The sequence below is a fragment of the Panthera onca genome, chromosome B4 (genome assembly GCF_046562875.1).
Source record: "Panthera onca isolate mPanOnc1 chromosome B4, mPanOnc1 haplotype 2, whole genome shotgun sequence".
Lineage (NCBI taxonomy): Eukaryota > Metazoa > Chordata > Mammalia > Carnivora > Felidae > Panthera > Panthera onca.
The window spans coordinates 81,603,474-81,614,954 of record NC_138345.1 but is presented as its reverse complement, the minus strand read 5'-3'; the positions used below and the strand labels follow the sequence as shown (position 1 = coordinate 81,614,954).

General features: G+C 35.7%; 1 pseudogene; it reads left to right on the top strand.

Moving 5' to 3' along the window:
- Window positions 1–1,526: 1,526 nt before the first annotated feature.
- On the top strand, window positions 1,527–10,353 carry LOC132695338 (olfactory receptor 6C2-like; annotated as a pseudogene).
- The last annotated feature ends 1,128 nt before the right edge of the window (window positions 10,354–11,481 follow it).

The following is an 11,481-nucleotide window of genomic DNA, read 5'->3' as shown; positions in this document are numbered from 1 at the left end:
TCTATCTGCAATTTCTTTCTGTCTTTGTTTCCCATATCACTATGGAGGGGTGATGGAGACTTAGGTCTTGCAGGACTGTGATCTCTATCGGTTAACCATTTGTTTTTCCCTTTGTTCTTGGGCAGCCAGGAGTGCCTGAGGAGTATCACAATATCCCATTGGTGGGGGTTGCATCCTGTCAGCTTGCCTTATCCTCCCTCATCAATAATTTTTTAATAAAGTAACATTATGTATTAGTTAATGCCCTCCCAGGAGATGAAAATACACATAAAATGTTATGAGAAGCAAGCGGGGAGCAGGAAGGGAGGGAACTAGGCAAACATTGAACTTCCTCATTTTAGAGCTGTGTTAATCTCTTTACAAATGTGCTTTCAATTTTACTTGATTGTTTTAGCAGTAGCAACTTGAACCTTCAAAACCCAGAGCTCTGTGTAGCAACTGGTGGTAGGGGGTTTTTCTCATTAGACTGAGAGACCAGGAGACTTCACACCTCTCCTCCCGGCATTAAGGGGGTGGATGTTCTGCAATTACCAATTCAAGGAAGAAACAAAACAAAAGCAAATACATTTCAGCACGGGCTTGCCCTACCCAGATCTTACTGAGGTCTTTTATTTTTGTCTTTGGTTGTCGTTTGTTTTTTGGTCTCCAGCTCCAGTCCAAGGGCATCTTAGCACTATGGTTCCTCTTTTCCACGCCTAGAAGAGAAAACTCACAGGAATATGGTGCCCATGTTTTCTTTCTCCACTCACTTCTAATCAGAATGTGATTAACTGGTTCAATGATCAGTCAAGAAGCTGCGCTGCAGGTTTTTCCTCTCTCCTTTAATCCTCCTTGCTTCCTCACTGGTTATTAGACAGCTGTTAATATTAAACAAAGTGATTTAATCACCTTCTGCATTTTATAAGCTCTACCTTTTTTCTTTCTTTTTTCCTGTAGCAGATTTAAGGCCGCTTCTTAGTAGAGACCTGGCCCTGTTCTGAACATTTGGAAGAAACAGTTTTTAAATATAACCTACCAGAGTGATTCCTACACAGATGCTCATCCAAGCTGCTTAGTAACCCAGACAATACCACAGTCATCACACTCACGTGCTCCAGAAAGTTTCCAACTAAAAGAAAAAAAAAAAATCATTGCTTAGCCCTGAAAGTCAACACCTGAAAACAACAAATTAATTGGGAATTGGACACCAGGTGTTTACAAAGAGGTTCAAATGCTCTCTAATTAATTTTAAAATTTTGTTTTAATTTAAAAAATATAAATATTGGTAACTTTGGTAGACATAATAATGGCCCCCGAAGATGTTCATGTCCTAACCGGTGCATATATTACCTTGTTTGGCTGGAAAAAAAAAGTCTTTACCTATGTGATTAGGTTAAGGGTCTTGAGATGGGAAGATGGTTTTTGGTTATCCAGGTGGGCCCAATGTAATCACAAGGATCCCTATAAGAGTGAGGCTGGAAGCCGGAAGTGGGTAGGTGTGCGGTTGGATGTAAGTGCGTGGGTTGGAGCGTTGCAAGGAAGCAGCCATGAGCCACGGAACACGGGAGGTCTTTGGAAGCTCCAGAACCGTTTGTGAGACGGTAAGAGAACAAGTTTGTGTTTTAAAGGCTAAGGTTGTGGTACTGTAGCGGTGAGTCACACACAGAGAGTCGGGACATTTAGGCTTTTCTTTCCAGGAGGCAGCTTTCTTCGTGCTGGCACAGGCCTATCGGGCTAAGACCCAAACGGCTAAGCCCCGAGCATAGCAGGGTGGGAGGTTGCCTATTGTACAATTTTTGCTTGTCTCTCATATATGGTGGCATACAGTCGTCAATTTACATTTTTAGAGTAGTGACTGTTCCAATTCATTAACATGGTATCCCCATTCATTTATTTGGTTATTTTAAAATTTCAGTATTTTATAGTTTTTTCTTTTGGGTGCATATGTGTGTGTTTAGAATTGCACATGACTCATTAGATTTATTTATAAGTATTCGTTCTTTTGGGTGCTGCTGTAAAGGAAATCATTAAAAGTTTTTATCTTCCCAGTTTTCATTCCTATATAAGAAGCAAACATGTTTAGTGAGTACTAATTTTGTATTCATGAACTTTAAGTTGCCTTATAAATTCTGAATTTTTTTCCTTAGATTATTTTGGATTTTCTACATAAAAAAATTTCATTTCTAAGTAAACTTAGTTTTGCGCATTTCTTTTAAGTTCTTCTATTTCTTTATTCCTTTCTCTCGATTTATTGTTCTGGCTAGAGCTTCCAGGACACTGCTAAGTAGAAGTGATGATATCAAATATCCTTGTCTTATTCCTGATTTCAGAAATAAACTATAAACATTTCAACGTTAAGTATGATGTTTGTTAGATATTTGTGGGAATATGGGTATAGTTTATCAGATTAGAGAAGTTCATTTTTTATTTGTGAAAGGGTTTTATCATGAAAAATATGGAATTTTATCAAACTTTTTTGAAATTTATTGAATCATATGATTTTTATATTCTATTAATGTGGTAAATTACATTAATTTTCAGATCTCAAGTCAGCCTTGGATCTTAAGAATTAATAAAAATTTATCTTGGCTTATCATCTTATTTTTATTATTTTTTTATTTTTTTAATATGAAATTTATTGTCAAATTGGTTTCCATACAACACCCAGTGCTCATCCCAACAGGTGCCTTCCTCAATGCCCATCATATCATCCTTTTTATATATCATTGGATTAATTTTGTTAACATCTTGAGAATTTTGTGTGTTTGATCATGAGTGAGATTATCCTAAATATTCCCTTCTTGTAATGTAATTGACAGTTTTTTTAAGAAAGTTTTATTGATATGTAATTCATATACCATGCAATTTACCCATTTAAAGTGTACGATTCAATGGTTTTTAGTATATTGTGCCACTATCACCATAGTCAATTTTAGGATATTTTTGTTGTAGTGTGACCTAAAATGGGAACTATCCTGCAGAATATGCTGTATGCCCCCCAAGAGGAATGTGTATTCTGTTGCTGTTGGGTGGAATGTTCTGTAGAAGTCTGTTAGATCCATTTGCTTTGTAACGCTATTTAGATCATCTGTTTCCTTATAGATTTTCTGCCTGGATGTTTTATCCAAGAAGTTGGGGTATTGAAATTTCCTATTGTATTTCTGTCTATTTTCCCCTCAGTTTTGTTAATATTTGATTTATGTATTTGGGCACATATATATTTATAACTTACATTTTCATGATGAATTTTTTGAAACATAATTTATTGTCAAGTTGGCTTACATACAACACCAGTGCCCATCCCAACAAGGGCCCTTCTCAATGCCCATCACCCACTTTCCCCTCTCCCCCACCCCCCATCAACCCTCAGTTTGTTCTCTGTATTTAAGAGTCTCTTATGGTTTGCCTCTCTCCCTCTGTTTGCAAATATTTTTTCTCTACTCCCTTCCCCCCATGGTCTTGTGTTAAGTTTCTTGGGTTCCACATATGAGTGAAAACATATATCTGTCTTTCTCTGACTGACTTATTTCATTTAGCATAATACCCTCCAGTTGCATCCACGTTGCTGCAAATGGCATGATTTCATTCTTATTGTCAAGTAGTATTCCATTGTATATATAAACTACATCTATATCCATTCTCAGTTGATGGACATTTAGGCTCTTTCCATAATTTGGCTATTGTTGAAAGTGCTGCTATAAACATTGGGGTCCATGTGCCCCTATGCATCAGCACTCCTGTAGCCCTTGGGTAAATTCCTGGCAGTGCAATTGCTGGGTCATAGGGTAGTTCTATTTTTAATTTTTTTGAGGAACCTCCACAGTGTTTTCCAGAGTGGCTGCACCAGTTTGCATTTTCACCAAAAGTGCAAGAGGGTTCCTGTTTCTCCACATCCTCACCAGCATCTATAGTTTCCTGATGTGTTCATTTTAGCCACTCTGACTGGTGTGAGGTGGTATCTCAGTGTGGCTTTGATTTGTATTTCCCTGATGAGGAGTGACATTGAGCATCTTTTCATGTCAGCTGGCCATCTGGATGTCTTCTTTGGAAAAGTATCTCTTCTGCCCACTTCTTCAATGGATTATTTTTCGGGTGTGGAGTTTGGTGAGTTCTTTATTGGTTTTGGATACTAGCCCTTTGTCCGATATGTCATTTGCAAATATCTTTTCCCATTCTGTTGGTTGCCTTTTAGTTTTGTTGATTGTTTCCTTTGCAGTGCAGCTTTTTATGTTCACGAGGTCCCGATAGTTCATTTTTGCTTTTAATTCCCTTGCCTTTGGAGATGTGTCATGTACTTAACACTTACGAACTATACTCTGAAAGTAGTTGAGATGGTAAATTTTGTTCTATATATTTTACTAAAATTATAAAAAGTAAAATAAAGCATAAACAAAACAAAAATAAAAATATTGAGGGTAACCACAAATCATACAAAAACATAGTTAAATCTCTGAAAGTGAGCAATTTGAAAGAAAACTAGTAAAGTCACTATTAAAATATTTACCTCCGTTAATAAACAAATTTGAAAAATAGAACAGCATGGTTCATTTTAAAAGTATAAAGTGAGAAGAATATATAAAAAATATGTGAGATTCAGATAAATATACATTTTTCTGAATATATCATGAGATTCTATGCTAAAAAAATAAAGCATGGCATAAACACAATTAAAGACCAACAAAAGAGTGGGGAAAATATTTGCAACACACATAACAAATTAAATTGTTAATATGCATACAAGTAGTAATGCCCACTTCTAGGAAATCCTGTAAATAGACAAAGATGTTCAAGAATGCATTTTGCATCACAGCTGATAGTTGATTTAAAAAGAGACAACATGAATTTATAATAAAAATTGTAGAACAATTTGATCAGTTCAAAGTAGTTATTTTTTATAATGGTGAAAAAAACTTTTTAGAAATTACAAAGTTTCAACTGTTAGGATTGATTTCTAATTATGATGGAATTCTCCAAAAAGAAATATTACATGGTACCTAAATGATACAAATTTGTAATTATTGAGATAAAAAGTTTTAAGTTTTTAATTATCAAGTAATCTGAAAAATATGTAAAGAATGTTTCATATTTTAAAATATAACAATATGAATATATTTACATAGGAAATTTCTTGAAGGCTGTAATCTGAGATATTAGGGTGGTTATTACATTTAAGTTTAACTTGTCTATATTTGTTTATAATGAGTCATTTAAGGTAATAATGTTACAGAAGGAGAAAAGGGGTAACTGTATTCTGTCAGCAGCTATTAGCAGCTATAGATGTTATTGAATAAAAGGAAGAAATGGTAGACTTGCTCTTTTTAATTTGGTTTTTATTTTGTGTAAAAGTCCTGTGTTGAATATCATTGTCGAATCTTCACGTCTCTGAGGACGTGGTCCCCAGTCCTACATGTTTCAGGATCTTTGCCAAAAGATTACACAAAAGATTCATTAATAACATTGGAACCCAATTCACCTGGGACTTGTGTTTATTCACTCATGTTTGGCACATAAAACAAACATCAATCTTGGTAAAATTCTCATTTTTATTGATTTTGGAAGGTTCAAATATCAGAGCTGTGTAAACCAGAGGGAATTCTTGGTTTATTCTCCCAGACTTTGGAGTAGCAATTACCTTTAGAAATAGCACAAATACCTTGGTAGGAAGGTCTTGGCCACATGTTAGAAATGAAATGATTGGATAATCAATACCATCCCAGAGCTGTCTGTGAGGTGAGTCTGGCTCCGTGAGTAAGAGCGACCAGAAGTCCACATAAAAGCCCATACAAACATAATCTTCATTTTTCTAATCCTCACGATACTCAGGGATAATCAACTAAAACCATTATGTCTATGGTTTTTGAGAGACTTAGAAAATTATTTTCTCTTAGAAACAGTTTCATATGTCTTGCCAAAATTAGATGGAATAGTTAATTGAATTATAGTTAAAAGAAACAAGAGTTCATAATTTTTTAGTTGATTGAAGATATTGATAGGTCTGGGTTTGTGCAGCATTGAATATCAGGTCACCTAAAAATATGTGAAATAAAGGACTTCAAGAAGCAGCCCTGAATTGCAGATTATCTGCCGATATAAGTAAGGTTACCCTTCACTCTAAGATGTTGAGTTCTCTAAAAGACCTAGGAAGTAAATAGGTGTGAATCAAACAAGGGCGTCAATTTATTTTTCAAGATATTTAGGAGCAAGGACATGATCTAGTTTCCAGAGTTGTGTAAGGCATCAATTACATGCCTCAAGTATGAGGAAAAGAGGGGCTGGTGGACTATATATGTAATCCTTTTCTATATCTGGAGTCTATTTTTCACTTACTAAATCTACTGTTAATATTCATTTAATCTGTTGTTACTTGTGTGATACATTCTTGGGAGTGCTCTCAGCTCCTCCTAAAACATAACAGCAGTCCTTCATCTCTTTAATGGAGTCTAAACACTGGGAGATTTATTCTGGGAAATGGGTGGGTGGTGTATAGACAGTATCTTCCACTTCTGGAAGAAAAGAATACTTTAAAGCAATCAAATGAAGCCTTCACATAATCAGTTACTTGGAATTTCCAAAAGAAATTATGGGTTTTTTTCCTCCCAATTTATTGATGGCCTTAAACAAGCCTTGGAGAGTGAAATAATTTCAGCTGGTGTTAATGTAGTTAGTTGATGTTGGCTGAGGAACAATCCCAGAACAGCTTTTGGTCCAAATCCAGAATTTAAGTTTCTTTAATCTCTGGTGTTAATGTTTCTGATAAGTATATTGAGGAGGCATGAGTGGAAACCGTGAAAGGAAAGCTATTTCTGTGTCAAACACAGTGATAACACTTTTTGCCTTAATGTAGGTATTATATATGGGCTGACAGATCGGGCATGGTGTGATTTAAATGCCACTCAGAATATTTTCCCCACCAAACATAAAAACCAAAAAGAATTCCCTAAATTAGAGTCAGGGATATGGAAAAAGTAAGAGGTGTCAGATTAGTTTTAAAATTGAGTCAACATAATAAACAATATAACATGATCTAGGTCTGAGGGCAAATATTATCTTTAACTCTATATCAGACTCCTTTAATTTTGTGGTTATTACATTAAACAACATAGAAATCGTATTTCTGACACTTTTTTTTTAACATCGTCTATTAAGCATAGGGAGTAACAAACCACATAGAAAGGTCATAAATGTGGTTTGTTGTAATTTGGAAAAACTCCTTTGAAGATCCAAGCAGGATACAGGAATGAGTCCCTAAGAGCCAGTTACAGGTCAGAATCAGCAAACAGATGGAGAAATGAGGAGGGGAAAACCATAGATGATTAGATGACACTGTTTTTTCCAGGCAGGTAGTCCATGTAAGATGACTACCACATAACTGGCTCTCACTATGGTGTGTTTTTAGAGTCCATCTTTGTAGCTCTATCTCACCAAACAAACAAAACTTACCCCTTGTTAGAGTCAGGGAAACAGCAAAACTAAGTGAAAGTACTGGCAATGTCAAGAGAATTTCAAGAGAAGTCTAAACTAAGAAACAATATAGCTTGATATCAATTGTTAATATATAGCAATAAACATTAGGTTTTGGTCTTTGTATAGCAGAGTAAGACAAGGATCAATAGAAATACAGAAAATGGGGCAATCCGTTTTGAACAAATTCATCTAGAGGGAATGTAAAATTTCCAGGGGCAGGTGTCTAACATTCAAAGATCATTATCAAAATGCACATTTTGAAATATCAAATTTTATGTGCTAAGTTGAAGTCATGGGATTTAATCAGTTCTCAGGAAAAGCACATACAGAAGCAGCTAAGAGGATTTAGGGATGAGGTGTGAGAAATATCAGTGTTCCAAAGGTGAGTAGGGGAAGAGATAATTACAAAAGAGAAAATAGAAGGGTGGGGGGGGGGGACCCAACCAGGAGTGTGGATATGTGTCAAGAACCTCATAAAAAGGAGTGATTGACAAGGAAAAGTGCAAATAAAATGGCTACACTTCACCGGTACTTAAATATCAGGGAAACTCATCAAGAATAGTTTCAGTGGAGTGGTGTGTTCAGGAGCTGTATCATAAGGAAATGGTTGGAAGTCAGGAATCAGAGAAAATTATTAGAAGCTAAGGATAGAAGTTCGATTGGTGAATGCATTTAATACTCAGAGCTGATTATAACATCAGTGACTTGCTAAGAAGGTCTAAGTATTTCAGTCAGACAAATAGACTGAATTACAAAGCATTAAGGCTATTCTTCAGTTGTGTACAAAACATTTTCTCACTTATTAGTGAATTTGGTGTGTATCAAAATGTTCTGTTTTGTGCCAAAGTGGGACAATCAGTAAAAATCAGATAAGGGCAACAAAAATTTGAGAAAATCATGGGAAAGATCTGGGAAAGAATTTATTTTATTTTTTAAAAAGTGTATTTTTTTATTTTGAGAGAGAGTGAGAAAGCAGGGGAGGGGCAGAGGGAGAGAGCGCGCGCGCGCGAGAGAGAGAGAGAGAGAGAGAGAGAGAGAGAATATCCTAAGCAGGTTCCATGCTGTTGGCACAGAGCTTGACATGGGGTTGGAACTCATGAACAGTGAGATCATGACCTGAGCCGAAAACAAAAGTTAGATGCTTGACTGAGTCACCAAGGTGCCCTTAGGAAATTTTTTATATGGAAAAGGTCTTTTGTAGATTAATTTTAGGTTTGGTCATGGCAGTGGAACAGTGTCCTTAGCTGCTTGGTAGATGGATATAGAAACATATAGAAGTGCCATAACCACTTCTCATGTGCTTCCCATTTATCCAGTAAAAAAAAAAGCCTCAAGCAGATATTGAAACGGAGTAAAATTTCAATTAGTGATAAGGGAAATATTCTTAGAAAAAAAGATTCCCTGAAGTTTATGATTTCATTGCCATCAGGCTTCGAAGAATAAATCTATTCTAATGGTTAAAGTTAAAGTCCAGTGTAAACTTCAAAATCATAAAAAATTGTTTTACTTGGACTATAAAGAATCCCTAGATTTATTTTTCTCAAATATAGATCATGACCATTTAGTAGAATATGAAGTCAACTTGGTGATTTCGCATTTATTTTTGATGAGATAAATTAGAATAGAAAGCATCAGAGAGCAAGGTAGATTTTTTTTGGACATTTTTTAATTTCAGTAATATGCAAGTGTGTGTATCTATGTGTGCATATACACTGGACTGTAAAATGTGTATCTTACTATAAATTGTGGTCAAAATATTTGAAAGCTAAGTTTCAAGCATATTAAATGACATGACAACAGAACTGAGAGCATGAATTATTAAAAAAATGTTCATTATCAAAGAAAACAAAATACTATGTGTAAAGTACATTGTTTGGCTTTTCTAAACAAACCCATTGTAACCTTGTTTCTATCCTCTTCTCAGCTCTTAAGTCCCTCAGTTTTACCTGAATATTGGGCAGAAGTCAGGACCTAGGAATCAGAAACCATACTTCCCTAACCAGTTGCATCCTTCTGGGATTGACAGATAACACTCAACTACAGATTCTCATTTTTATATTTCTACTTATCACCTACATGTTGAGGGTAACCAGAAGCCTGACCGTCATCATTCTCATATTAATGGATTCTCACCTTAAAACTGCAATGTACTTTTTTCTCCAAAAATTTTCCTTCTTAGAAATCTTATTCACTTCTGCTTGTATTCCTAGGTTCTTGTACAGTATATCAACAGGTGATAGGACTATTCCGTATAATGCTTGTGCATGAAACATTTTCTTTACAGATCTTTTTGGTGTAACAGATTTTTTTTCTCCTTGCCTCCATGCTCTTTGATCGATACGTAGCCATCTGCAAACCCCTTTGTTACATGACCATCATGAACCACAGGGTGTGCAAAAGGCTTATCTTCTGCTGTTGGATGAATACTTTGACCATTTCCCATCACTTAGCTTGGGATTGGACCTGGAATTCTGTGACCACTTTGCCTGTGATTCTAACCCTATTCTGAAAGTCTCATGCTCAGGCATATGGTTCCTTGAGCAGATGGTTATTGTCTGCTGTGTGTTAGTCTTCATCATGACTCGTGTGTGTGTGTGTGTGTGTGTGTGAGATTTTGCTCTACCTGTATACCATCAGAACAACTCTAAGATTCCCCTCTGCCCAGCAAAGGACAAAAGCTTTTTCTACCTATTCTTCCCACATTATTGGGGTTTCTATAACCTATGGCAGCTGCTTCTTTGTCTCTATCAAACCTTCAGCAAAAGATGAAATGACCATTAATAAGGGAGTGTCTATACTTCTTCCATTTCCCCCATGTTAAATCCATTTATTTATACTCTGAGGGACAAAGAGGTGAAACAAACCTTTAATGACTTAGTCAAAAGATTTATGTTGTTCTCAAAGAACTAGGGGAATGTTGAAGTCAGGATTCCTAAGCATATTTTAAATTTTTATCCCATTTTGTCTCTTCCTGATCTAGACTTGGGTTTCCATTCAGCACTGACTCTAATTGAGTCACCCTTTGCCTCTCCTTATAAGCCAACCTCTTTGAGAATGATAATCTTTATTAAGAAAAAATGAGAATACTTGATTCAGGAAATCTAAGCATGACCTCACTCTTAACCTTTCTTTTACCAATGCTGAAAGGATTGGGAAATGTATCATAAAATATTGGTGCGATAGTACACATCATTCCTCCAGAAAAAACCTACTCAGGACGAGAAATAATATTAAAAAGAATCAATACTTTTCTAAGTGTAACAAGCAAAAAAAATTTCAAAACTCAAAATATATTTTAAAACAAGGAATATTCATAAAGATTTAAAATTTCAAAAAAGCATTTACTGATGAAGAAGCTTTAAAATCACCAAGATTCACATATTTTGTTGGATGGATCCAATCCAATATCATTTATTTAAAAACTGTCAAAGGGACATAAATTAAGATGAAGGGAGAAAGGCACTAGTAATTCCTACTAAGGAATTAAAGCCTGCATTGAAATGACATAAAACAGATTGATACTGACATACTAAATGAAATGTTACATCTTGAATGTAGGGTATTTAAATTAAGCAAACAGATCGCATCAGGTCCAAGGGAGCTAATAAGGCTAGAAGAGTGATAAATAACCAGCAAGCCAAATATACTACAAATGGAGAAGAGAGAACATATGAATATTAATATCAATACAATGATTTGCTTTTTAAAAATGAAATCTTTAGTCATTTCAGGGGCGCCTGGGTGTCTCAGTCAGTTAAATGTCCGACTTTGGCTCAGGTCATGATCTCGTGGTTCATGAGTTCGAGCCCCGCATCAGGCTCTGTGTTGACAGCTCAGAGCCTGGAGCCTGCTTCAGATTCTCTCTCTCTCTCTCTCTCTCTCTCTCTCTCTCTCTCTCTCTCTGCTCCTCCCCTGCTCACATACTCTGTCTCGGTCTCTCTCTGTCTGTACCTCTCAACGATGAATAAGCATTAAAAAAAAAATCTTTAGTCATTTCAAGAGTCAAAAATATGCACCTGATAACTCTCAAAGAAAAAT